The 25,168-nt window shown below is 39.2% G+C and overlaps 1 protein-coding gene across 1 annotated transcript in view; it reads left to right on the forward strand.

Moving 5' to 3' along the window:
- Nucleotides 1-25,168, forward strand: part of LOC103105060 (zinc finger protein 420-like) — a 165,941-nt gene that overhangs the window by 97,848 nt on the left and 42,925 nt on the right. The gene's annotated exons all lie outside the window — the stretch shown is intronic.

Consider the following 25,168-nt stretch of genomic DNA (forward strand, 5'->3'; position numbering starts at 1 on the left):
ACTGGGATGTACAAATGTTATCACTTGATACCTATTGCCGTTTTATTCATTTTTGCAATAGAGTGATCTTTTAAACCAAAACCCCCCATCCTATACCCATATAAACAAATGATGAATCAAATGTTTTCCTTCTGCTTTTCTGCTCCCACAGTTCTTTCTCTGGATGTGGATAGCATTCTTTTTCCTCAGTCCCTCTAGATTGTCCTGGGTCATTACATTGTTGCTAGTAGCCAAGTCAATTACATTTGATTATTGCTACAATGTATCAGTTGCTGTGTACAAAGTTCTCTAGGTTCTGCTCCTTTTGCTCTGCATCAGTTCATGGAGGATTTTCCAGTTCACATGGAATTCCTCAAGTCCCTCACTCCTTATAGCACAATAGTATTCAAACCCCATCAGATACCACAATCAGTTCAGCCATTCCTCAATTGGGGGACACCTCCACATTTTCCAATTTTTTGCCACCACAAAAAATGTGGCTATAAATATTTTTGTGCAAGTCTTTTCCCTTATTATCTCTTTGGGGTATAAACCCAGAAGTGGTATGGCTGGATCAAAGGGCAGGCATTCATTCAAAGCCTTTTGGGCATAGTTCCAAATGGCTCTTCAGAATGGTTGGACCAATTCATAACTCCACCATGTGAAGATTAAATTTAACACCTCCCTGATTATAACAATGAAAATATTTAACTCTCCCCTGATTGTGAAGATTAAATTATAACCTCTGTCTATTTTTAAAACATGGTACTTAAAGTTGAGTATGAAGATCTACCCATTTTAGATTTAATCAGCAAGGTGTAAACACCCCATTCACACTTGAGTGGGGGAGGTCTGTGACCCATGTGTGCGATAGTGGGTGATGAAACAGAATCCATTGACTGCTTTCTGGGCAGTCCTAGAGCAGAGTGTCAACTGTGATTGGTAGATATAAAATTAGGGGAAGACACAGGAAGTAACACAAAGGAAGTGTCTTTAAAAGGAGCTGTTACTTCCTATGAGAAAAAAAAAATTCTTTATTCCTTTGGAGTAATGACTGGATGTGAGACCCTGTTTCCTGATTAGGCTGATAAAAAATCCACTGATTGGACTGACATATGGTGAATGAAAGCCCGACTCTTAACTGCTAGTTTTTTTTTTCTGAAGAGAACAGCCTCAGGAAAGACTTATCCTTGAGAGAGGCTTCCCCAGGTCCTCCACTTTGATGAGACTGGCTGAAACTAACTCTCTCTTCCCTGGGTGGTGGGTGAAGGGTAGGAGTTGGGGAGGAGATAAATTACTTAGTGCTGAGGCTAGATATCTTACCTTATCCTCTCTGATTTCTTGTTTCACTCTTTCTACATTTTGTAATGAAATTGTAAATAAAATCTCTTTGGAATCAACGAAATTCCTGGCAACCACACTCTTAAAATATAAAATCTAACCCTTTAAAAATTAACTCCTTTCCCCCCTTACAACTAGCAATGTATTATTGCTTCAATTTTGCCATCTTCTCCAACATTTATTATTATCTTTTATTTTCATATTGGCCAGTCAGAAAAGCAAGACTTGTATAGGGAAGTCATGGGGAGTGCTCTGCAAACATTCAGCCTCTGGTGAAGTGTGGGTAAGGTGGGTGGCAAAGGAAATGAGAAATAAGATGGTTTCCTAGTTGTAAATGGATGAAACCATTCTGGAGAGCAATTGGGAACTATAACCAAAGGGCAACAAAACTGTGTATGCCCTTTGATTTGGTAATGCCACTACTGGGTTTGTATTCCAAAGAGATAAAAAATGGGAAAGAACCTACTTGTACAAAAATATTTCTAGCTGTCCTTTTTGTGGGGCAAAGAATTCAAGACTAAAGGGATTTCCCTTCATTGGGGAATGGCTGAACAGATTGTGGTATATGATAGTGATGGAATACCTTTGTGCTGTAAGGAGTGATGAACAGGAAGATTTCAGAGAGAGCTAGGAAGACCTATATGAACTGATACAGAGTGAAATGAGCAGAACCAGGAGGACATTATACCCAGTGACAGTAATACTGTCAGACAATCAAATGCGATAGATTTTGCTATGAACAGCAGTACAACAATCCGGGACAATTCTGAGGGACTTATGAAAAAGAATACTCTCCACCTACAGATGGAGAACTGTGGGAGTATATAAGAATTAAAATTGGGGTTGACTCAATATGAGAGTAATAAAAAGCAATATTGTGGTCATTGTTTATAAAATATTATCCCTTAAGTCAAAATGACTGTTAGTACCTTTTATTTACAACCAGGTAGAGAAAGTGAAAGTGGGAAATGTAGGAAAAGAAACAGAGACTTATCAAGCTTGACAGCCCTAACTTCTTCTCTGGCAAAATGAAGTCCAGTTCAATACCCCAGGAGGGGCTTCCTCAAGTCCCGATCTCCACGTGAAAGTCCCGGTAGTCTTCAGCCAGAAGTCCACCAGCATGAGCCTCTTTCTTCAGCCTGAATCCCTCACCCAGTAAGGCTCTCAGGTGTAGAAATCTCCAGAAAAGGATGAATGCAGGACAAAGTGACTTCCTCTAAGAGTTTTCCTTCAGCCCAGCTCATCAATGCAGAAGGCCCTCAAATCCAGGAAGGAATGACCTTTTATAGTCCCTTTTCCATATCACTTTCTGTCTTTCCCCCACCTCATGGGAACCAATCACAGCTTCCAAATTGCAGTGTCTGTGGGATCCACCTCTTGTCTTGGGAGGGCATAAACTCTTTTCAAAGGATTCACAAATTTCTGACTGCTAGTTAAAAGGGTGGAGCTCTCTAAGTACTTGAATGAGTTAGATGAAAGCATAGGATTTATCACTTGGTTATGTGGGGATGTGTTTTGGGGTTTTGGATCTACAAACATGTTCACTTGCAAAAAACGAATAACATGGAAATATGTTTTGGGTGATAATACATACATAACCCAAATTGAATTGCTCGTCAGTGACAGGAAGGAGGAAGGAAGAAGAATGGGAGACAACATGAATCATGTAAACTTGGAAAACTTATATGGAAATTTGCCATTAAAATAAAAAAAAACTTAATAATGCAAAAGGGATAGCTTTCTGAGTAGTAGCTCCTCTCGAAGACCAGGAAACTGTGGTATATGAGGTGGTGCCAGGGCCCCAGCACCTCAGGGCTGTCAGATACTCCCTCTGTGAATTCCTTCTGATCTCATGCCACCTGGAACTGCCTCTGAACTCCACTTCCATCATGGTGCTCCTGCCCAGTCTCACTACCTAGATGAATATTTTTGTTTCTCACCATCCTGTGCCCAAGGGCATGCCATGCAAATGAGTCTCAGCTCACTTCTGCTTATATCCCAATGACTTTCACCTTGTATACCCAGCCTGCCTTAGGCATCCATCACTTATCCAAGATCTCCAACTCCATTCTCACCCTTGTAGCCACCCCAGCACCCTATTGGGTCAGGTTCCAGCCTGCCTGAGACCTGTGGTATTCTCTCATCAGAGAAAGAACTAGGCGTAGCAATGGCTGCCTGCTCTGAGCTGGCGTGTGGCAGATGCTAGATCCACAAAGACAAAAGGAAGATGGGCCTGTCCTCAAGGACAGGAAAGGGAGAAAAATTAATAATAGGGAACATTTCCATTGTCTCTGAGGCTTGTGAAGCTTTACAGGCATTATCTTATTTGATCCTTACAACCACCATTTGTGACAGGAGCTACTCCTGGATTATTATCCCCAATGTATTGAGGAAGAAGCTGAGGCAAAGAGAGGCAAAGTAGGTCTGTGCTCCTAAGTGACCTAACCCATAGTCATATGGTTGAGAAGTGTTGGGGGTCACATAGAACCCAGATGGCTTCCTTTGACCAGAGTGTGTTAGGGGGTGGAGTGGTGAAAACAGAGAGAAGGCAATACAAAATCCTGAAAGAATTCTGACTGGGCTGACCTTACTTCTTGAGGGCTAGAGGGAGAGTTTATGGGAGGAGATGGAAGCAGAGAGAAGGTGCTTCCCCTTTAGGAGAATTAGAGCTAACATTTAGAACTGCAGTCATGAAATGCCCAGTGAAATATTGAGAATGTCTTTTTCTATTTGTAATTGGAATAAAACTGGAAAATAATAAAACTGTGAATTGCTTCCCCTTTTGGAATCAGAGAATTGATGTGGTCTATCAGAGACACAAGAGGATCTCTGGAGGACAGAGAAGGTGATGGGAAATTTCCTCCTCATCAGAACAGATTTGAATGATATGTTATAAAGAAAAAGATGCATGGGAAAACTACAGGAAGAGCTGTGTAGCTACACCAGAAGTTTGTAAACCAAAGTGAGATTTATTGAGTTTACCAGCAAGAGTAGTTCTCCTGTTAGGATGACATGATTCAAGGAAGAAGCAGAGCTTTTAGAGGGCCAGAAAGGAATGGGGATGGGGTAAAAGTTGATTAATGAAGGTCTTTGTTGCTAGGACTGATCCAGTGAAATGACTGGCCCTTTTACCCAGTTTCATGGTTAGGGGTTTCTCTATAAAAGAATATGGGCAGGGGCTACACTGTAGCACATACTATTACAGGTTCTTAAGCTAGTGACTTCTGGGGGTGGGAGTGGGTGGTTATCTGTAATCACTGAAAAGGAAGCAAAGAAAAAGAAAAGAAGTAGCTAAAAAATAAAGAGGATTCTCAAGAGATGATAATAATAATCTTGCCTGAAAAATGGATAGTTAATGAAATTGAGAACTTTCAAGCATTCCCAGTAAAAAGAACAGAACTGCATCGAAAATTGGACGTTCAGAAAGAGGATTCAAGAGAAGCCCAAGAAGGTAAAGGGGAAAGAGAAATCATAAGGAGTCCAATAAAGTGAAACTGTCTATGTTCTGTAGCAAGGGAAGGTGCAAAGTGGATTGCAAGGATTGATTGACAGCCCTAAAACTTAGATTTCTGTATGAGAGCTGGCTGGGTCAAGATTCTAAGCTGTTGGAAGAGCAGTTTTCAACTGTCTGTCTGAAGCTAGATTTCAACACTGAAGCTGTGAATTTGGGGTTCTCCCTGGAAAAACCATCTTTCAAGCTGCCTGCCTTAGATTCATATCAAGAAAAGGTTGAGAGGAAGTTCCCCTTTCATTCTGGTGGACAGTGATTTTGGAAGATAATTTCTCCCTTTCCTGGATCTTCTAAGGACTTTACAACTGGATATCTGCCGTCTGAACCACTAAGGACTCTGTGTGAGAATCTGGGCTCCCTGCTTGGACTCATCCTTAGTTAACTTTTAGTTTAGTTTAGTTTAGTTTAGTTTAGACAGGTTAAGCTTAGTATAGAAACTTATTGGGTTAAGTATCTGGGTGGGTGATATCATTCGCTTCCCTTGTTAATAAACTCATTTATATAATTGTGTGTTCTCCCTTCCTACAAACCCTCCCCTTTCCCTTAAATTCCCTTATAACAGTTTTGGCAGAGCCAGTTAGGTAAAACTTAGAAAATTAGGTTTTTATATAAGAAAAGCAGTTAGTATAGGAAAAACAGAGGCTGGGAATATTCCATTTTACTCTCAGCAGTTGGAACACTCCAAAGGTGGGGACAACAGAGCTCTGGGACTCTAACTGAACTGTGAGAGACATTTAAACTTTAACTCCCCTGCCACGTGGACTAGGCAGCCATCTTGAATTTTTTCATTGAATTTTTTTCTTATTCTTTAATTGTGTGTGGATAATTAGTGATCACAGTGGATCACAGTACTAATTCTGTTGTATATAGCATTCTAATGTTGAATGTAAACATGTCTGGGGACATGCTAAATAATTTCTTATATGCATTTTGGGATTGTGTTGTACACATCCCTTTCATTATTTTCACCTTGTTTCCTAAAGGTTGTTATAGATTGGTAGATTATCAACGGATGAAGCTCTGTATGTCTTTATCTGTACAAACTGTTTTATCCCACGTTCTCTTATCATGTATCTATTTGTTTATTGTATATAAGTGTAGAGTTGTGGTGTTGGTACTTGATCAGGAATGTATTGGGAACTTTAAAATTACTCCACCATACTCAGAGAGTGCGTTAGGGGAAGATGAAGTTGTAAAATTCCTGATTGAACAGTGAAAAGTCCCCAACTCATACTTATAGTGAAGCAAAAACCCTAAGCTAGGTGGTCTATTTTTAGATCTAATACAAAAGGGTGCTAAGTACCTATAAAGGTTAAATTAATCACTAAAAGGTCAAGCAACTTACAAAAGGCAAGCTTAACGAAAGAGGTGTGAAATTTTAGTCTACCCAGAGAAGGTGAGAACTAAAGAGTGGTGAGAACTAAGAATGGGCAGTCCTGGGAAAAGTGTCTACTGTGATTGGTAGACATGAAAGTTTGGGGGAGGCGACTTTAAAAGGAAGCAAAGGAACAAATTCAGGGCAATTGAATTCAGTTACAATTTGAATTCAGTTTGGAGGCTAATTTCGGATTGGAAGAACCCAGCTTGAAGATGATCTTGTGGTGAGTGATAAAGACTGACTTGCTCTCCCTTAAGGCTCAGGCCTAGGCCATTTGCCCTAGCTCTTTCTACTATTTCTCTCTCTCTCTCTCTCTCTCTCTCTCTCTCTCTCTCTCTCTCTCTCTCTCTCTCTCTCTCTCTCTCTCTCTCTCTCTCTCTCTCTCCCTGTCTGTCTCCCCTTAATTCCTTCATTTGTATTCATTAAAATCTCCATAAAACCCAGCTGACTTGGGTCTTTTCATATTTGGGAATTTCCCCATGGTGACCACTTATTTTTTATTTACATCAAGACACTAAAAATTATCTTTACAGTTTGGCCGAAACCTTTACAGTTTTGGAAATTCACAGTCTTGGCAAAACCCACGTTTTTGCGGTTACACCAGAAGATTACCAAGACACAGATATAAACAAAAATGACTTAATGAAAGAAGGTAGATAATCAATAATAGATGTTATAAAAAATACACAAAAAGGTCAAATGCATGGTCCAAGTTTGAGGAAATTAAACAAAAGGAAATGAAACACCTACTATCTTTCTTGACCACCTTACTGAAGCTACTAAAACATATTTATACATGGATATTCTAGAAAGAACAATAGCACATATAGAAAGATTTTTTTCAGGAATGCTATCCCTAAAATAAAATTATTTTTTAAGAATAAATACCCAGGGGAAAGCTAGGCAGTTCAGTGGATTGAGAGCCAGACCAGGAGGTCCTAGGTTCAAATCTGGCCTCAGACACTTCCAAGCTGTGTGACCCTGGGCAATTCACTTGACCCCCATTGCCTAGCCCTTACCACTCTTCTGCCTTGGAGCCAATACACAGCATTGACTCCAAGACAAAAGGTAAGGGTTTAACAAAAAAGAATAAATACCCATATTGGGAGGAAATGGAATTGGAGTATCTAAGAGGGAAGGCAACATACCTGTGTACTGATAATGAGGACAAACATGAGGAAAGAAATACTGTTGTAGAAGATCTAAAAAAATAAGGGAAGCAGAAAAGAAAGTGTAAAGGGTGCAATTATTGTTGAAACTGAAAAAAACCTAAATTTAAGTGGTCTCCAAGGGAAATCCCAAATAATAAAATACCCAAGCCAGATGCCAAATTTTATGGTGGTTTAATTGATATAGTAGAGAAGATTTTAAGGAGGAAGGAAGGGGCTAGCACCAGGCAGGAAGATAGGAGATCTAGAAAGTAAGGGTTTGAGTGTGAAGGAGGAAAGAATCAGCTTGACCTCCAAAGAGGCTTAGCTAAGATGCCCGAACCTGAAATCAGCTCCAGGGCAAACTCACCACGCTTAGCACACTGCCAGCCAGAGTCCTCTCTCCAGGGAAAGGGAAAGAGGCAGAAACGGACAAGCCTTATATGGACGTTTTTACATCACTTTTCTTTTTTTTTTTTTAAATATATTTTATTTGGTCATTTCCAAGCATTATTCGTTAAAGACATAGATCATTTTCTTTTCCTCCCCCCCCCCCCATAGCCGACGCGTAAGTCCACTGGGCATTAGATGTTTTCTTGATTTGAACCCATTGCTTTGTTGATAGTATTTGCATTAGAGTGTTCATTTAGAGTCTATCCTCTGTCATGTCCCCTCAACCTCTGTATTCAGGCAGTTGCTTTTTCTCGGTGTTTCCACTCCCATAGTTTATCCTTTGCTTATGAATGGTGTTTTTTTTCTCCTGGGTCCCTGCAAGTTGTTCAGGGCCATTACACCACCACTAATGGAGAAGTCCATTACGTTCGATGATACCACAGTGTGTTTGTCTCTGTGTACAATGTTCTCTTGGTTCTGCTCCTCTCGCTCTGCATCACTTCCTGGAGGTTGTTCCAGTCTCCATGGAACTTCTCCACTTTATTATTCCTTTTAGCACAATAGTACTCCATCACCAACATATACCACAGTTTGTTCAGCCATTCCCCAATTGATGGGCATCCCCTCATTTTCCAGTTTTGGGCCACCACAAAGAGTGCAGCTATGAATATTTTTGTACAAGTCTTTGTGTCCATTATCTCTTTGGGGTACAGACCCAGCAGTGCTATGGCTGGGTCAAAGGGTAGATATTCTTTTAGCACCCTTTGGGCATAGTTCCAAATTGCCCTCCAGAATGGTTGGATCAGTTCACAGCTCCACCAGCAATGAATTAATGTCCCTATTTTGCCACATCCCCTCCAGCATTCATTACTTTCCTTTGCTGTTATGTTAGCCAATCTGCTAGGTGTGAGGTGATACCTCAGAGTTGTTTTGATTTGCATCTCTCTGATTATAAGAGATGTAGAACACTTCTTCATGTGCTTGTTAATAGTTTTGATTTCTTTATCTGAGAACTGCCTATCCATTTCCCTTGCCCATTTATCAATTGGAGAATGGCTTGATTTTGTGTACAATTGATTTAGCTCTTTATAAATATGAGTAATTAAACCTTTGTCAGAGGTTTCTATGAAGATTTTTTCCCAATTTGTTGTTTCCCTTCTGATTTTAGTTATATTGGTTTTGTTTGTACAAAAGCTTTTTAGTTTGATGTAGTCAAAATTATTTATTTTACATTTTGTGATTCTTTCTATATCTTGCTTGGTTTTAAAGCCTTTCCCCTCCCAAAGGTCTGACATGTATACTATTCTGTGTTTACCCAATTTACTTATGGTTTCCTTCTTTATGTTTAAGTCACTCACCCATTTTGAATTTATCTTGGTGTAGGGTGTGAGGTGTTGATCTATTCCTAGTCTCTCCCACACTGTCTTCCAATTTTCCCAGCAGTTTTTATCGAATAGTGGATTTTTGTCCCAAAAGCTGGGATCTTTGGGTTTATCGTATACTGTCTTGCTGAGGTCGCTTTCCCCCAGTCTATTCCACTGATCTTCCTTTCTGTTTCTTAGCCAGTACCAAATTGTTTTGATGACTGCTGCTTTGTAATATAGTTTTAGGTCAGGGACTGCAAGGCCCCCATCATATGTGTTTTTTTTCATTATTTCCCTGGATATCCTTGATCTTTTGTTCTTCCAAATGAACTTTGTTATGGTTTTTTCTAAATCAGTGAAGAAGTATTTTGGTAGTTCAATGGGTATGGCACTAAATAGATAAATAAGTTTGGGTAGGATGGTCATTTTTATTATATTGGCTCGTCCTATCCATGAGCAGTTAATGTTTTTCCATTTGTTCAAGTCTAGTTTTAGTTGTGTGGCGAGTGTTTTGTAGTTGTGTTCATATAGTTCCTGTGTTTGTCTTGGGAGGTAGATTCCTAGGTATTTTATTTTGTCTAAGGTGATTTTGAATGGGATTTCTCTTTCTAGTTCTTGCTGCTGAGCTGTGTTGGAGATATATAGAAAAGCTGATGATTTATGTGGGTTTATTTTGTATCCTGCAACTTTGCTAAAGTTGTTGATTATTTCAATTAGCTTTTTGGTTGAATCTCTAGGATTCTTTAAGTAGACCATCATGTCATCCGCAAAGAGTGATAACTTGGTCTCCTCCTTGCCTATTTTGATGCCTTCAATTCCTTTATCTTCTCTAATTGCTACTGCTAGTGTTTCTAGTACAATGTCAAATAGTAGAGGTGATAATGGGCATCCTTGTTTCACTCCTGATCTTATTGGGAATGCATCTAGTTTATCCCCATTGCAGATGATATTAGCTGTTGGTTTTAGATATATACTGTTTATTATTTTTAGGAAAGACCCTTCTATTCCTATGCTTTCTAGTGTTTTTAATAGGAATGGGTGTTGTATTTTATCAAAGGCTTTTTCTGCATCTATTGAAATAATCATGTGATTCTTGCTAGTTTGCTTGTTGATGTGGTCAATTATGTGGATGGTTTTCCTAATGTTGAACCAGCCCTGCATCCCTGGTATGAATCCTACTTGATCATGGTGAATGATCCTTCTGATCACTTGCTGGAGTCTTTTTGCTAGTATCCTATTTAAGATTTTTGCATCTATATTCATTAGGGAGATTGGCCTATAGTTTTCTTTCTCTGTTTTTGACCTGCCTGGTTTTGGAATCAGTACCATGTTTGTGTCGTAAAAGGAGTTTGGTAGAACTCCCTCTTTGCTTATTATGTCAAATAGTTTGTATAGTATTGGGGTTAACTGTTCTCTGAATGTTTGATAGAATTCACAGGTGAATCCATCAGGCCCTGGGGACTTTTTCTTAGGAAGTTCTTTGATGGCTTGTTGGATTTCAATTTCTGATATGGGATTATTTAGGAATTCTATTTCCTCTTCTGTTAGTCTAGGCAGTTTGTATTTTTGTATATATTCATCCATTTCTCCTAAATTGGTGTATTTATTGCCATATAAATGGGCAAAGTAATTTCTAATGATTGCCTTAATTTCCTCCTCATTGGAGGTGCTGTCCCCCTTTTCATCTTTAATGCTGTGAATTTGCTTTTCTTCCTTCCTTTTTTTTAACTAGATTGACCAGTACCTTGTCTATTTTGTTTGTTTTTTCAAAGTACCAGCTTCTTGTCTCATTTATTAAATCAATAGTTCTATCACTTTCGATTTTATTAATTTCTCCCTTAATTTTTAGGATTTCTAATTTGGTTTTCTGCTGGGGGTTTTTAATTTGATCGCTTTCCAGTTTTTTCATTTGCATTTCCAATTGATTGATCTCTGCTCTCCCTTGTTTGTTAATATAAGCATTCAGGGATATGAATTTACCTCTGATTACCGCTTTGGCTGCATCCCAAAAGGTTTGAAAGGATGTTTCGCCATTGTCATTTTCCTCGATGAAATTATTAATTGTTTCTATGATTTCTTCTTTAACTAAACGGTTTTGGAGTATCATATTGTTTAATTTCCAATTGGTTTTAGATTTGGTTTTCCATGTACCATTACTAATCATTATTTTTATTGCCTTGTGATCTGAGAAGGCTGCATTCATTATTTCTGCTTTTCTGCATTTGTGTGCTATGTTTCTGTGACCTAATGTATGGTCAATTTTTGTGAATGTGCCATGTGGTGCTGAGAAGAAGGTGTATTCCTTTTTATCCCTATTTATTTTTCTCCATATGTCTATTAATTCTAATTTTTCTAAGATTTCATTCACTTCTTTTACCTCTTTCTTATTTATTTTTTGATTTGATTTATCTAAATTTGATAATGGTTGGTTTAAGTCTCCCACTAGTATGGTTTTATTGTCTATTTCTTCCTTCAATTCTCCTAGTTTCTCCATTAGAAATTTGGGTGCTATATTATTTGGTGCATACATATTGATTAATGATATTTCCTCATTGTCTATAGTCCCTTTTAACAAAATATAATTACCTTCCCTATCCCTTTTGATCAGGTCTATTTTTGCATTGGCTTTATCAGATATCATGATTACCACTCCTGCCTTCTTTCTATCAGTTGAAGCCCAGAAGGTCTTACTCCATCCTTTAATTCTGACCTTGTGGGTGTCAACCCGCCTCATGTGTGTTTCCTGAAGACAACATATGGTAGGGTTTTGGATTCTAATCCATTCTGCTATTCGTCTACGTTTTATGGGTGAGTTCATCCCATTCACGTTCAAAGTTATGATTGTCATTTGTGGACTCCCTGGCATTTTGATTGCCTTCCCTAATTCTAACCTTTTCTTCTTCGGCTCTACCTTTTAGTCCAGTGATTTACTTTGAAACAGTCCCCCTTGTCCCCTCCCTTGATGTTTCCCTTTTTAGTCCCTCCCTTTTTGTTCCCTCCCCCTCCCCCCCTCTCTTTCCCTCCCTTTTTGTTCTCCCTCTCCCCCTCCCCCCCTTGGTTTTCCCTTCTCCTTACCCTTGTTGGGTAAGATAGAATTCAAGATCCCAATGGATCTGGATGTTTTTCCCTCTCAGAGCTGATTTCCCTGAGATTGAGGTTTAAGTAACCCCCCCCCCTCTCTTCCTCTCCTTCTTATAGGAGTTTTCTTCCCCTCCCCTTCCCATGTGAATCTTTGTGTGAGAATGATTATTCTATTTGGTCTTTCTTTACCCCCTATTTATACATTACATTTTCCCCACATGTTAGTATACATAGGTTGATATAAATGTAGTCCTTATAGAAGAGAGTTTGAGTAAAAGAAGAAGATAACATTTTCCCCTTTCCTTAATATTTACCTTTTCAGGTATTCCTTGCTCTTTGATTTTCGGTATCAAACTTTCCACAGAGCTCTGGTCTTTTCTTTGCAAAAAGTTGGAAGTCTTCTATTTTGTTGAATGCCCATACTTTCCCTTGGAAGTATATAGTCAGTTTTGCTGGGTAGCTGATTCTTGGTTGGAGACCCAGCTCTCTTGCCTTTCTGAAGATCATGTTCCATGCCTTACGATCATTCAGAGTAGAACTTGCAAGGTCTTGGGTGACCCTGATTGGCATTCCTTTATATCTAAATTGTCTTTTTCTGGCTTCCTGTAGGATTTTTTCTTTTGTTTGATAGCTTTGGAATTTGGCAATTACATTCCTGAGAGTTGTCTTTTGGGGGTTTAGTGTAGAAGGTGTTCTGTGAGCTCTGTCAGTGGCTGTATTGCCCCCTTGTTCTAGAATCTCTGGGCAATTTTCTTTGATTATATCTTGTATCACCATGTCCAGTTTGGTGTTTATTTCTGGCTTTTCTGGGAGTCCAATTATTCTTAAATTATCCCTTCTCCCCCTATTTTCCAGATCTATCACCTTGTCGGTGAGATATTTTATGTTCTCTTCTAATTTCTTGGTATTTTGGCTTTGCTTTATTGATTCTTGCTCTTTTACACGATCGTTGTCTTCCAGCTGCCTGATTCTGGCCTTTAAAGCCTGGTTTTCTTTTACAGTTTGGTCAAACTGGTTTTGTAGATGCGTGAATTTCTTTTGCATTATTTCCAACTTTTCCTCCCAGAAGGCTTCCATCTTTTTGGTCATTTCTGATTCAAATTCTTCATAGGTTTGTGGAGAGTTTCCATTTCCTTTGGAAGGTTTTGGAGCATTTTCTTTTATATTATCTTCTGTCTGCTCTGTATTTTGTATTTTGGCTCCATAGAATGTGTCCAAAGTCGCCCCTTTCTTCTTATTTTTCTTGGTATTTTGGGGCTTCTGTGGTTCTGTGGAGTTTGCCATTTCTGAATGTGGAGGATTAGTTTTTCTTGTCTCTTTCTGGTGTTCAGAGGCAGTCCTGGGCAGATAGTTCTATGAGCTTTCCCTGGGTTAAACTGAATATGCCTCACTGGAACTGGAATGGAAGGGTCGGACCACGAGGCCACACTCTCCCCCTGGCTCGCTTTCCGGAAGTTGCCTTCAGAATCGCTGGCCGTGAGGCTGTTTCGTCGGCCTGCGGGGGGATGGGCTGCTGCTTTCCCAAGCTCCGGGCAAGAACTTTCACTGAGACTTGGATAGCAGGATCCAGCCCGTGAGGCTGTCTTGCCCGCCCTGAGGGTTGCTGTTGTTTCGACCAGCTCTCTGCAGCGGAAGCCCCAGGCAGTAACTTTCACCAGGACTGTAGAAGGCCCTGAGGGTTCTGCTCTCTGAGTCCGGCCGGGCTGCGGCTTCCAGGAGCCTTGGACTCTGCGCTCCTACCCCTGAGGTCCGAGGGATCTCGGGTTCTGGCTTTTAAGGGGAGCCGTACCTTTTGATCCGGGTCCAGGTCCAGGAGGAGGGTTCCCAGGGTCTGTGCTGTTGATCGTTTTGAATTTCGGCGCCTTAGGAGCTTATCTTTTGAGATCGGTCGGGAAGGGTTTTCAGGAGATCTGAGCTTTAGCTTTCTCTAAGCCGCCATCTTAACCGGAAGTCCTTTACATCACTTTTCTGCATCTCATATGCACCAATGAGGACTTAGCTTGATTTAGGACAGCCCAGAGGTCTGTCCTTTTTTTTGCACATGTCTGTTGAAGGCCATCTCCTCAGATAATTGAATCTTGAGTTTGATGCAGACCTTTCAAAATCTTGTTAAATTGAGTAGGGTGAAGAATGTGTTTCCCAAGACCTGGTTTTGTTATTCAAGTATCTCCATTGTTATTGATCAGGAAAGAGCTAAATCAGATCTTCTAAAGAATGGTCTGATTAGGGTGGAATAGTTTTAAAATTCACAAAAGCTAAGGACAGTGAAATTAAAGAAGTTAAGGCAGTGGCAGCACTAAGATACATGCATCCTAATAACTACTATAAGCCTAAGGATAGAAGATCTGGTCCCCAATAGTGCTTCTTGTTGTGGAGAATGGATTTGGCTCTCTCCTGATTGTAACAATGAAGATACTTAGCTCTTCCTTTATTGTGAAGATTATATTGTAATCCCCTGTCTATTTTTAGATTTTAATCCCCAAAGTGTTAACTCAGTATTCAAAGTAGATCTGTCCATTTTAACTACAAAAAGGTGTTAACTGACCAAAAAAGGTGTGAACTAACCACAAAAGGTGTGAACTAACTACAAAAGGTGTGAACTCCCATTCCATACATTGAGTGGGCAGTTCTGGAGAGGAGTGTCTGCTGTGATTGGTAGAGGTAAAATTTAAGGGAGGTGACACAAGAGAAAAAGGTCTTTAAATAATGGACCACAGAGACACACAAGGATGCATTCAGTCACTCATAGTTGGACTGGAGGACAGACACTGAGACTTGGAGTGAAGACACTTGGCTGTGGAACTGGACCCCTGGAAGAGCTTGTTCAGGAGACTTCAGACTGCTTTCCTTTTAGACAGTCACTGTGGTGAGTGATAAGGCTGACTCCCCCTTTCCTTGGCTTTCTGGAAAGGCCAATTGTCTTGTAACTCCTTTCCTCTGACTGGTGCCTTAAAAATTCTAACTGGCTCAGAGGAAGTCAGAGCTCTCTCTCTCTCTCTCTCTCTCTCTCTCTCTCTCTCTCTCTCTCTCTCTCTCTCTCTCTCTTTCTCTCTCTCTCCCTCTTTCTCTCTTCCTTAATATCTTCCCTCTATTGTAAAATAAACTACCATAATTCCATTTACTTTAGTGATTCATTTTGGGATTTAGAAATTAAATCCCTGGTAACCACCAATTTAATATTAAGTCAAATAACATAAATCTAACACTGTGCAATCATATTGGGAATTTTGTCAGGGAATGAAGATTTAGGGGTCAATTTTCAAGGCAATTGAATAGAAATAGACAAAATAACTATATACTTGTTGTCGTCAAGGGACATAAGCACCAGATTTGAATGCCATGGAAGACTGCGTTAAGTCTAGAGCAAGGCTCAAATACAGTCAAGTTGTTAAGGGTGATCAAAACAAAGGAGCTTGTTCCTTATGAAGGTCTACCCAGTGTTCTTCTGTATTTGAACCAAGGGAGAAATGGATTGAGATTAAATGAAAATGATTGTATTGGTGATAAGGTTAATGAAGTTATAAGTGATGTGATTGAATCAAAGGACAATATAATTAATGTTAATAATTGTAAGGAAAAAGAATATTGTAATTTAAGATTAGTAGAAAATTCTAATGACTGTGTAATATTGGAAAATAGTGAAGGATGTAAATTAGATAATAATAATGTGGTTGTAAATGAGAGCAATGATACCAAGGTAGAGAATATAAGGACCAAGGATATTAATGTAAAAGCTGATGATGCTGTTAGAGATATTAAATCCTGGGAATATCATGCAGTTCAAGCAGATGTAAACTTGGATGGACAGGAAATGACTGAGCTTTGTACTGATGTTACTGTTCTTGCACCATTTTTTGAAACCTTCCCATCCTCAAATTGTACTGAACCCTATGTTTTGGTAACTATAGGCGATCAGATATATGATCTTTTGGTAGATATTGGAGCCAGAAAATCAGTTTTGCAAAGTCTTCCTAAGAATTGTAGAGCTGTTGGTACAATGGAAGTTATAGGAGTTACTGGTAAAACAGAGAGAGCAGCAAAATTACAACCAAAAATGATTACTTTAGGTCCTTTATCTGTGGAGCATGCATTTCTTTGTATGCTAGACTGTCCCATGAATCTTTTAGGTAGGGATTTATGTAAATTAAGAACAACTATCCAATGTACTGATACTGGTGATATTTCATTACATCTACCAGAAGTATCTCTGAAAGCTTTTCCATTATTGTTCTTAGATTTAGTCAGTGCAGAGGATAACTTGGATTCAATCTATACAATACCTGAGGATATCCCCTAAGATCTTTGGTCAAAGCCTTCCACAGATGTAGGTCTATTGAAATCAGCTGCTCCTGTAAGGGTGAGGACTAAGGAAGGACCAGTTCCTTGTGTACCTCAATATCCCTTGAGTAAAAAAGCAATTGAGGGTATAAGACCTATAATAGAATCCTTAATCCAAAGAGGGATAATAATATCTTTTTTCTCAGAATATAATATACCTATTCTTCCAATCAAAAAGCCAAAGCTAGATCAAAATGGCAAAGTGGTATATTAGATTCATACAGGATTTAAGAGCAGTAAATGATTATGTGATAAAGACACACCTTATTATACCAAGTCCAGCTGCTATAACTTATTCCATTCCAAGTCAAGCAAGATATTTCACTATGGTAGATTTATACTCAGCTTTTTTCTCAATACCAATTAGTGAGGATTCTCAAAAGATCTTTCCTTTTAACTGGAGAAAAAACCCAGGGGACCTGGACTCGGCCATTCCAAGGGTATACAGATTCACCAAGCCAATTTTCACAAAGTTTAAATAGAGATCTTAATACTATAACATTCAAAGAAAGTAAATTGGAGCATTTTGTGGATGATATTCTCATTGCATCCCCAAATGTTAGAATGTGTCTCAGAGATAGCAAGATTCTTTTGTTAGAATTATAGTGTGGGCATAAAATATCCAAGGCAAAATTACAGTGGGTTTTGCCTTGAGTGCAATATCTAGGTTTTGTGTTATCAGAGGGTTGCAGAAGTATCACACAGAAAAGAATAGCAGATATCCAGAAACTGTGTGCTCCTAAGACCAAAAAGCAACTCAGAGCTTGTATTTTAATTTAAAATCCAAGAATTTTGATTTTTTGTTTGAGATTGTATTTTTTATGAAAATCCAAGAATTTTGATTTTGTTCGAGAAAGTATCTTCAAGAAAGAAGCTTGAAACTCCTATATCCAGAGAATGAATTGTTGCAGAAAGATGCAGAAAACCTACACTACAATAAGAAGATCAAGAATGAACTTTGGATATGATTGATTGAATTGAACTTTGATCGAACATTTATTGTAATTGTACACATTCATGCCAAAAGGGACTGCCTCTAATTTGGCTTTCTGTCAATACGCCTAGCAAAACATTGGTTTTGCTTTCTTTTCTTTTTTTCTTTTCTTTTCTTTTCCTTTATTTTCTTTTCTATTTCCTCTCTCACTATTCTAATTTCTCTTAGAAAATTGAATATTGTGTATATCTATAGTTAGAAGTGCATTTTGAATTACAAAATTGATTATGTTAATTGATCAATGGGGAGACTAGTCTCCCATGATCATCAGGGGGGATTGTAAACCTTAAAATTTCTCAGACTTATGAAGGTTGGAAATTTCCCCATTGGGGAATCTTCTACTTAAAAAAAATTCCCTAGCAGATAGTGAGAATTCTACTTAAGTGTGAAAACTCCTTGCCTTGGGAATATCCCTACTCCACCCTACTTAAGACTGCTTTAGGACAGAAAACTCCTTCAGAACAATGAAAGTGCTTTGACCCATGCTTATGGAAAGGAGAGGAAGTTCTTTGAGTCATGCCTGTTTTTAAAATTGATACAATGGGATGCTAGGTACCCATATAGATGGGGCAACTTGTAAACTACTTAAACCTAAAAGGGTGATAACTTATTCAGAGGTTTTTTCTTAATGAAATTTGTTGACACAGCAGCATTTTTTTCTGACTTCCTACAGAGATTAAAACTACTCAGCTGTGAATTCAAAATGGGCGGTCCTTTAGAAACATCTACAGTGATTGGTAGATGTAAGGATTTAGGGGAGGTGACAGAGGAAATTTTGCCCTTAAAAATAAGAGCTTGGATCTCATTCAGGGATCTCGATTTCTGATTCTCATTCTGGAGGATCTCATTCTGAGAGACTCATTTCCTTGAGGAGTGATGCTTGAGGGCTCTTTCCTTGGAGATAGATCTCTTTGAGGAGAAGTGCTCTTGGAGGAAATCTCATTCTGAAGGAGAGCTCCTTGAGGAGCTCCTCTGAGGGGCTCTGTCCCTCTGGGGTAGGAGCTCTGGAGGCTCTTGAGAGAGGCCCTTTGAACAATCTCTGGCTGGAAGACTCTTTGAGGAAGGACGCTGGCCTGGTGTCACTAGTATCCTTGTTTAGTCAGACCTTGTGGTGAGTGTTAAAAAACTGACTGATTTCTCTTTTAAGACTCAGGTCTAGGCCATATTGGCTTGAGGCCCTTCATACTTATTCCTTTCTTACTCTCTCTCTCTTTCTTTGATTACTCATTGTATTGTTAATTAAAATCTCTATAAAACCCAATTGACTTGGGTATTTGAATAATTGGGAATATTTCCCTGGCGGCCACCTTATATTTGATTTTAAAACCCAAGACACTGTAGTGAAACACATTTCTGTGGTCAAATTTACTCACCCTCTCTTATATCTATCACAATTTATATCTTCCACTATTTTAATCACTACAGTTTAAGACCTCAACCATTTTAAATCTCACGGTTTATGGCGACCTTATGAAATTGGTGAGAAACCCTCAAAAGACTTCTGTGAAATCTCTTTCCTTTATCTCTTTGCCTTATTACTTGTCTATCAGACAGTTTTATTTTCTGTTTTAACTTGACTTCAAATTTACAGCTGCAAGAACGGGTGAGTAAAAAACCTTTTTGATTCTCCTTAAATTAAGCTGTTTTAGATCTTAGCAACAGGGCCCTAAGGTCCTGGCTAGCAATTGCCTAAATTAGGATTAGAAAAACCTGGGAAAACTTTTTGGCCTTGTCCTGCTTCACACGTTTTTACTTTAGAAATATGGAGTCACAGATAGTTCAGACATAGACAGTTCAGAACTTAGTTAACAACTGGAGTTTCATCTCTGTCCTACCCTACTCGGGACACAGCTCCTCCTGCCAACTTGACCTTAGAACCCCCTGCTTCTAACCCTCTTAATGAACCCACCCCTCCCCCTGCCACCTTGGCCTCAGAAAACCCTAATTCTAATCAACCCACTCTAAATTCACACCCTACAGGTACTTCTGATCTTAATCCCTCTACTTCACACCTTACTGATTCCTCCAATCCAAACACCTCTGTATCCTTTCACACTTCTTCCTTGACTCCTCCTTCTCATCCAAGGAACAAAAGAATGTGGGGAACATATATACCATTTGGGGGAAATCCAGAGGCAGGGAAAGAAGATTGACATTGCTATAGCTACAAAGGAAATGGAAGTGTTCAAACTACACTGACAAACTTGGGAAACGAATCATAGCTAGAGGCTAACGTGTAAGAGAAGGGGCTGCTTATAATGTATCCTAAAGAATGATTCCTGCCCAGGCGTGCATCTTCTTGGGAAAGGGTCTCTCATACAATAAGGGAGATTATCTAAGACAAAGAGGGTCCTTAGCATATACTTATTTCCACTTAACTAGGATTGTCATTCACCTGAGGGTCCTTCACTCAGTCTGAAACTTCTAGCCTGGGATTCCCTTCAGGGTGGATTCCCATGGGAACAGGGAACAAGTACAAATTTTGGAGGTCTCCAACCTACAAGCTAGTCCTGTGTGACAAGGAAATCACTTTAAAAGACTGATATATATTAATTTAAGGTCGCCAAGGAATTCAGCTATGTTATTCCTAGATGAAAACTCAAGTCAGCAGTCAACCTTTTATGGAGTTTAATTACAAACAGGAGGAAGAAAGGTATTAGAGATAGAGAGGGAGAGAGAAAGGGGAGAGAAGGGAATAGGGCTTAAATACCCCATCTGTTTAGGCTGGGCCAAAAGGCCCAAGCCCTTAGATAGCTAAGGCAAAGAAAAGATCAGTCCCTATCACTCACGTGACCAAAATGGAGAAACAGTCTCAGAGGCCTCCACCTCCAGCTTCCTTCAGAGCAAGCTTCTCAGAGCACCACCTCTCCGAGCAAAACCTCTCCACCCCCCCCCCTTAGTCCTCAGACCCCGCTATCTTTAAGGAAACCATCCAAGTTCCCTCCCCTCAGTTCTCACATCTACCAATCACTGTCCATGTCTTCCCTGTGCCAATGGTGGCTCTAGCTTAACCCAGGACCGCCTAGAGGTCTGTGGTTTTGCACATGTATGTTGAAGATCATATTCTCAAATAATTAAATCTTGATCCTTGCTGCAGCCCTTCCTAAATCCTTTTACTCTGAGTAGGGTGGAGATTGTATTTTCCAAGACCTGGTTCTGTCATTCCAAGTATCTCTATTGTATCAATTCTAAAATCAATCATGACTCAAAGAACTTCCTGTTCTATGCTTAAGCATAGGTCAAAGCCCTTTCCATTGTTTAGCAAAAGGTTTCTGTCCTAAAGTAGTCTTAGGTAGGGAGGAGAAGGATCCTCCCATGCCAAGGGGGTTCATATTCCAATAGAGTTCTTACTATCAGTAGGAAATTTTTTCCAGTATGAGATTTCCCAATGGGGAAATTTCCAGCATTCATAAGTCTAAGAAATTTTAAGGTTTACACCTGAAACCTGGAGTTCACCAGATCCCACTAGGTCACAAGTTTGGGGTTTCTAGATTCCATGTTGACAAGTCAAAGAACAAATCATAGGAACAATCAATAATTTTGTTAAAGAGAATGACAATAGGGAGACATCATCAAAATTTATGGGATACAGCTAAACCAGTACTTAGGGGAAATTTTATATCTCTAAATGCTTACATCAGTAGCGAGAGAACAGATGAGTGAATTGGGCACACAACAAAAAAAAAAAAACTAGGGGGAAGCTGGGTAGCTCAGTGGATTGAGAGCCAGGCTTGGAGACAGGAGGTCCTAGGTTCAAATCTGGCCTCAGGCACTTCCCAGCTGTGTGACCCTGGGCAACTCACTTAACCCCCATTGCCTAGCCCTTACCACTCTTTTGCCTTGGAACCAATACACAGTATTGATTCCAAGATGGAAGGTAAGGGTTTAAAAAAAAAAAACAGAAAAAGGACAAACGTAACCCCCCCAACTAAATGCCAAATTAGAAATCTTGAAAATAAAAGAAGAGATTAACAAATTTTAAAGTAAGAAAACCACTGAGTTAATAAATACATCTAAAAACTGATTTTATGGAAAAAGAATAAAATAAGTAAATCATTGATTAATTTGGTTTAAAAAAAGAAACAAGGAAATTGAATTACTAGCATCAAAAATGAAAAAGGTCTATTATAAGTAGGGACATCTCTTAAAGGAAAAAGACCTTTATTCTCATCATCTGTGGTAACTCCTGCTTGGCCTGTGTTCTGGAGTTCAATGGAGTGGATTTTAGTGAGGCTAGTAGGAAAAAGAGGGGAGTGGGCGAATGGAGAGGGAGGGGATGGTTAGGGGATGGGGAGGCAGGGAAAAAATTGGGGGCAGGGCTGGGGGTAGTGAGGAGAGGACCAGGGGTGGGACTGGGAGTAGGATGGAGAGGAGTAGAATGGGTGAGATCTAGAGGAGGAGTCATAGGAAGGTGGGTAGGATGGATCAGGAGAAGGAGGGTAGGTAAAAGAATAAGGCAGGTAGGGATGGTATAGGTGGGGATAGGGAAGATGGGCAGGCACTGGGTAGTTAGAAGGAGGAAACTGTTAAGGGTATGAGTAGTGGGATGGTAAGTGAGGGTAGAGAGGTAGATTAGGAAGAAAGGAGATGGGAGGAGTAGGGAATGAGCAAGGTCTGACAGGGAGAGGAACTGAAGGATTTCAGTCCTGGTTTGGGTCAGTATGAGGAGAAGCCTCCTCAATGGTCAGGTGGGATGATAGAGTATGTTTCTTGCTATATCTAATTAAGGGTTCAGGAGGAAGAACTGAAGGAATTAAGCTAGAATGATCTGGTTCTAAAGAAAGAATGGTTTCCTCACTGGAGGGAATGGTTTATTTATCAACTTGATATGCTCACAAAAGCCAGCATTTATAATCTTTTGAATCTTTGTTTTTAATGGCTAATTTAAAATCCTTTAAGATCTTGAAGTCAAAGGAGCCCTATTTTGACCAGTATAAGATATGTCTATTTAGGTTTTGCAAAATGTTTTAGCTTCCTTCTTTGTCATCCAAGTCTCCTTAGGAAGATTTGGATCATTCCAAGAAATAAATAGTTTATGCAGGGGTGAATCTGGAGGAATATTTCCTGATTTCCCTTGATTTGTTGCAGTATTTCCCATAGTGTCTAGTCTGTCTGTCTTAATCTGCCTATGTAAGCTAGTCTTTTGCTAAATGGTCAGCTTAAACAATGAAAAGTTCCTAAAACATAAAAAAATGGAGACACAAATTTCTTCAATGTAATTGTGGAAGGCAATAAGAGTATGTAAAAAAATCTAATATGAGGAACTAAATAACTGTTGCACAGTAATAGTATTAATAATTAATGTGTATTTATTATAATTATTGTTGTTAATTAATATGCATTTATAATCACTGTTATTAATAATAGTAAGTGATCATAAACAAGTATCAATTATCAAGAATAGCTGTTATTAATAATTGGTAGTGACTAACAATAGTTTTGGTAAATTAATAATTATTGTTATTGATAGTATTATTAATACTATTGTGTTCTAAAATTATTTATCAAAATTGCATTTATTTAATTTGATTTAATGTTGGCATTGTTCAATTTTAGAAATTTGGTTTTAATTGTAATTTAATATTATTAATATTTAACTATTAATAACACTTGTATTTAAATGTATTCAATTTAATGTTATTATTTTGGATCACTAAGAGTAACAGGAAATGCATTTTCTTTTAAATTTCCTGCAGTTTTACTTCTCAATAGTAGGTGGCGCTATTAGCGTGTAGAGTATAAGGCACTAGCAGGTAGGTATTTATCTAAAAGCAGCTAGAGAGACGATAAGCCCCAGAAGAAATATTTGAGGTGGGGGAAGGGAGAAGAGAAAAAAATCCCCCAAAAGGCACTTCCTCTTAGTTCAGACCTAAAGAATGTTTGAGGCAGGGGAAGGGAGAGAGAAAAGAATGTTTTTTTGAGGGGGAGGGAAGGAAGAGGGGAAATAAAAACCCAGTCAAGTTCTTTCCCCTTCCACAGAGGTTAGTCAGTGGTCATGTGGATCTCCCATCCCCAGGTCAGGCTCTCAATCTTCTGAGCTAGGGAATTCCCAACTGCCAAAGGCACTCTGCTCCTGCCCCTAACTATAGAATTTTGGGGGAGGGTGCACTGTGTCTTAGGGTCTCCTCATACCAATTCACAACCTGGAAGGACCCTCAGGATTAGATTAAGGGGTGTCTCCTCCCTCAGAGCAGCATAGGGGCAACTAGGTCCGATGGCAGCAACCCAGCGGGTTTTTCAAGCTGGGGAAAATCAGGGGGCTGGGCTTTGTCAGTCTGTGCAAAGGGCTTGAACTTCTTTCTCTATAGCCCCACCCATATCTAAGCTAACAGAATGAGGGGTTGGGGGAACCATGGGAGAGGGAAATGCTCACCAGTTGGGGTAATGGACTTGAAAAGAAAAACCTTCTCTTCTGTGTCCCAACCAAGGAAATCAAAGCAAACAAGCAGATGAAGTCACTTCTATTCTCCTATGCTGTTAAGATTAAAAATTTAGTTTCTAGTAATAAAAAGTATTATAAAAGTAGAGGTTTAGTAAAGATTAAGAAATAAAGGAAATACAAAATAAGAAAGCATGTGCCTAGGAGGGCCCAAAGGCCCATTCAACTTCACTTACACTACATCTTGAGAGACCCATGTGCTTGGAAGTGGAAGCAGGAAGAGAAAGAGAGCTCAGTAGGCTTTACAGACAGTTTAAATAGAAATTTTGATCTCGCCCAGGTGGGGATTTCAGTGAGATTAGAGGGCATCTTGGGAACTAGAGCAAGGACTTCTGGGAATTGAAGTCCAGGGTTCAAATCTCCATTTTTACAATGTCTACCTAAGCACTAACTCAAAACTTTTCCCAGAAGAAAATTAAGAATTCAAATTAAACCAATGTGTTATATTCAAATTAATCTATCTCTACCAGTTACTATTTTTATAAAGTTTATTAATAGGAAAGGTAGATCAGCACAGATTTCAATCTCATCCTTTAAATTCCCAGACCACATGTCTCTATTCTATCTGCATCTTTCTTTTTTTCCTCACTTGTGTCTCCAGCCCCATGTCTGTCCAAGCTGCTCCAGGTGAGCTCTGCCCTTTTCTTTTACTGATGTACAGCACATTCACAGACATGACTGTAGTATTTGAAAAATGTTGATGGACCAGTTCAGCAACCCAGGAGGGGGAGGGGACACAAATGTTAAATAAAATATTATAACAGGAATGCCAGGCTGGATCAATATATGGAAAACCATCAGCATAATTGACCATATCAATAACAAAACCAACAGAAATCATATGATTATCTCAATAAATGCAGGAAAAGCTTTTGACAAAATGCAACACCATTACAGTTAAAAACACTGGAGGATTATAATAGGGTAGTTTTGGGGATGGGATAAAATGGATTGAATTGGGCCAGTAACAAGATGTTTCACAATGGTTTGAAAGCCAACAGTTAACTCTGACCAGGTCAGAACCTGGTCTGAGATCAACACACAGAACACTCATTAACTGGGAAAGTGTTTTAATTAAATAGGGGAATATTGAAAGGGAAATAGGATAACCCTGATACTAATTTCCTCTAAAAAAATCCCGAGGGTCTAAATGTCCCCTTAAGGAGAGTCTTCACAGATTTATTGGCCTATTCTAATCCCTC

The sequence above is a fragment of the Monodelphis domestica genome, chromosome 5 (assembly GCF_027887165.1).
Source record: "Monodelphis domestica isolate mMonDom1 chromosome 5, mMonDom1.pri, whole genome shotgun sequence".
NCBI classification, from domain to species: Eukaryota; Metazoa; Chordata; class Mammalia; order Didelphimorphia; family Didelphidae; genus Monodelphis; species Monodelphis domestica.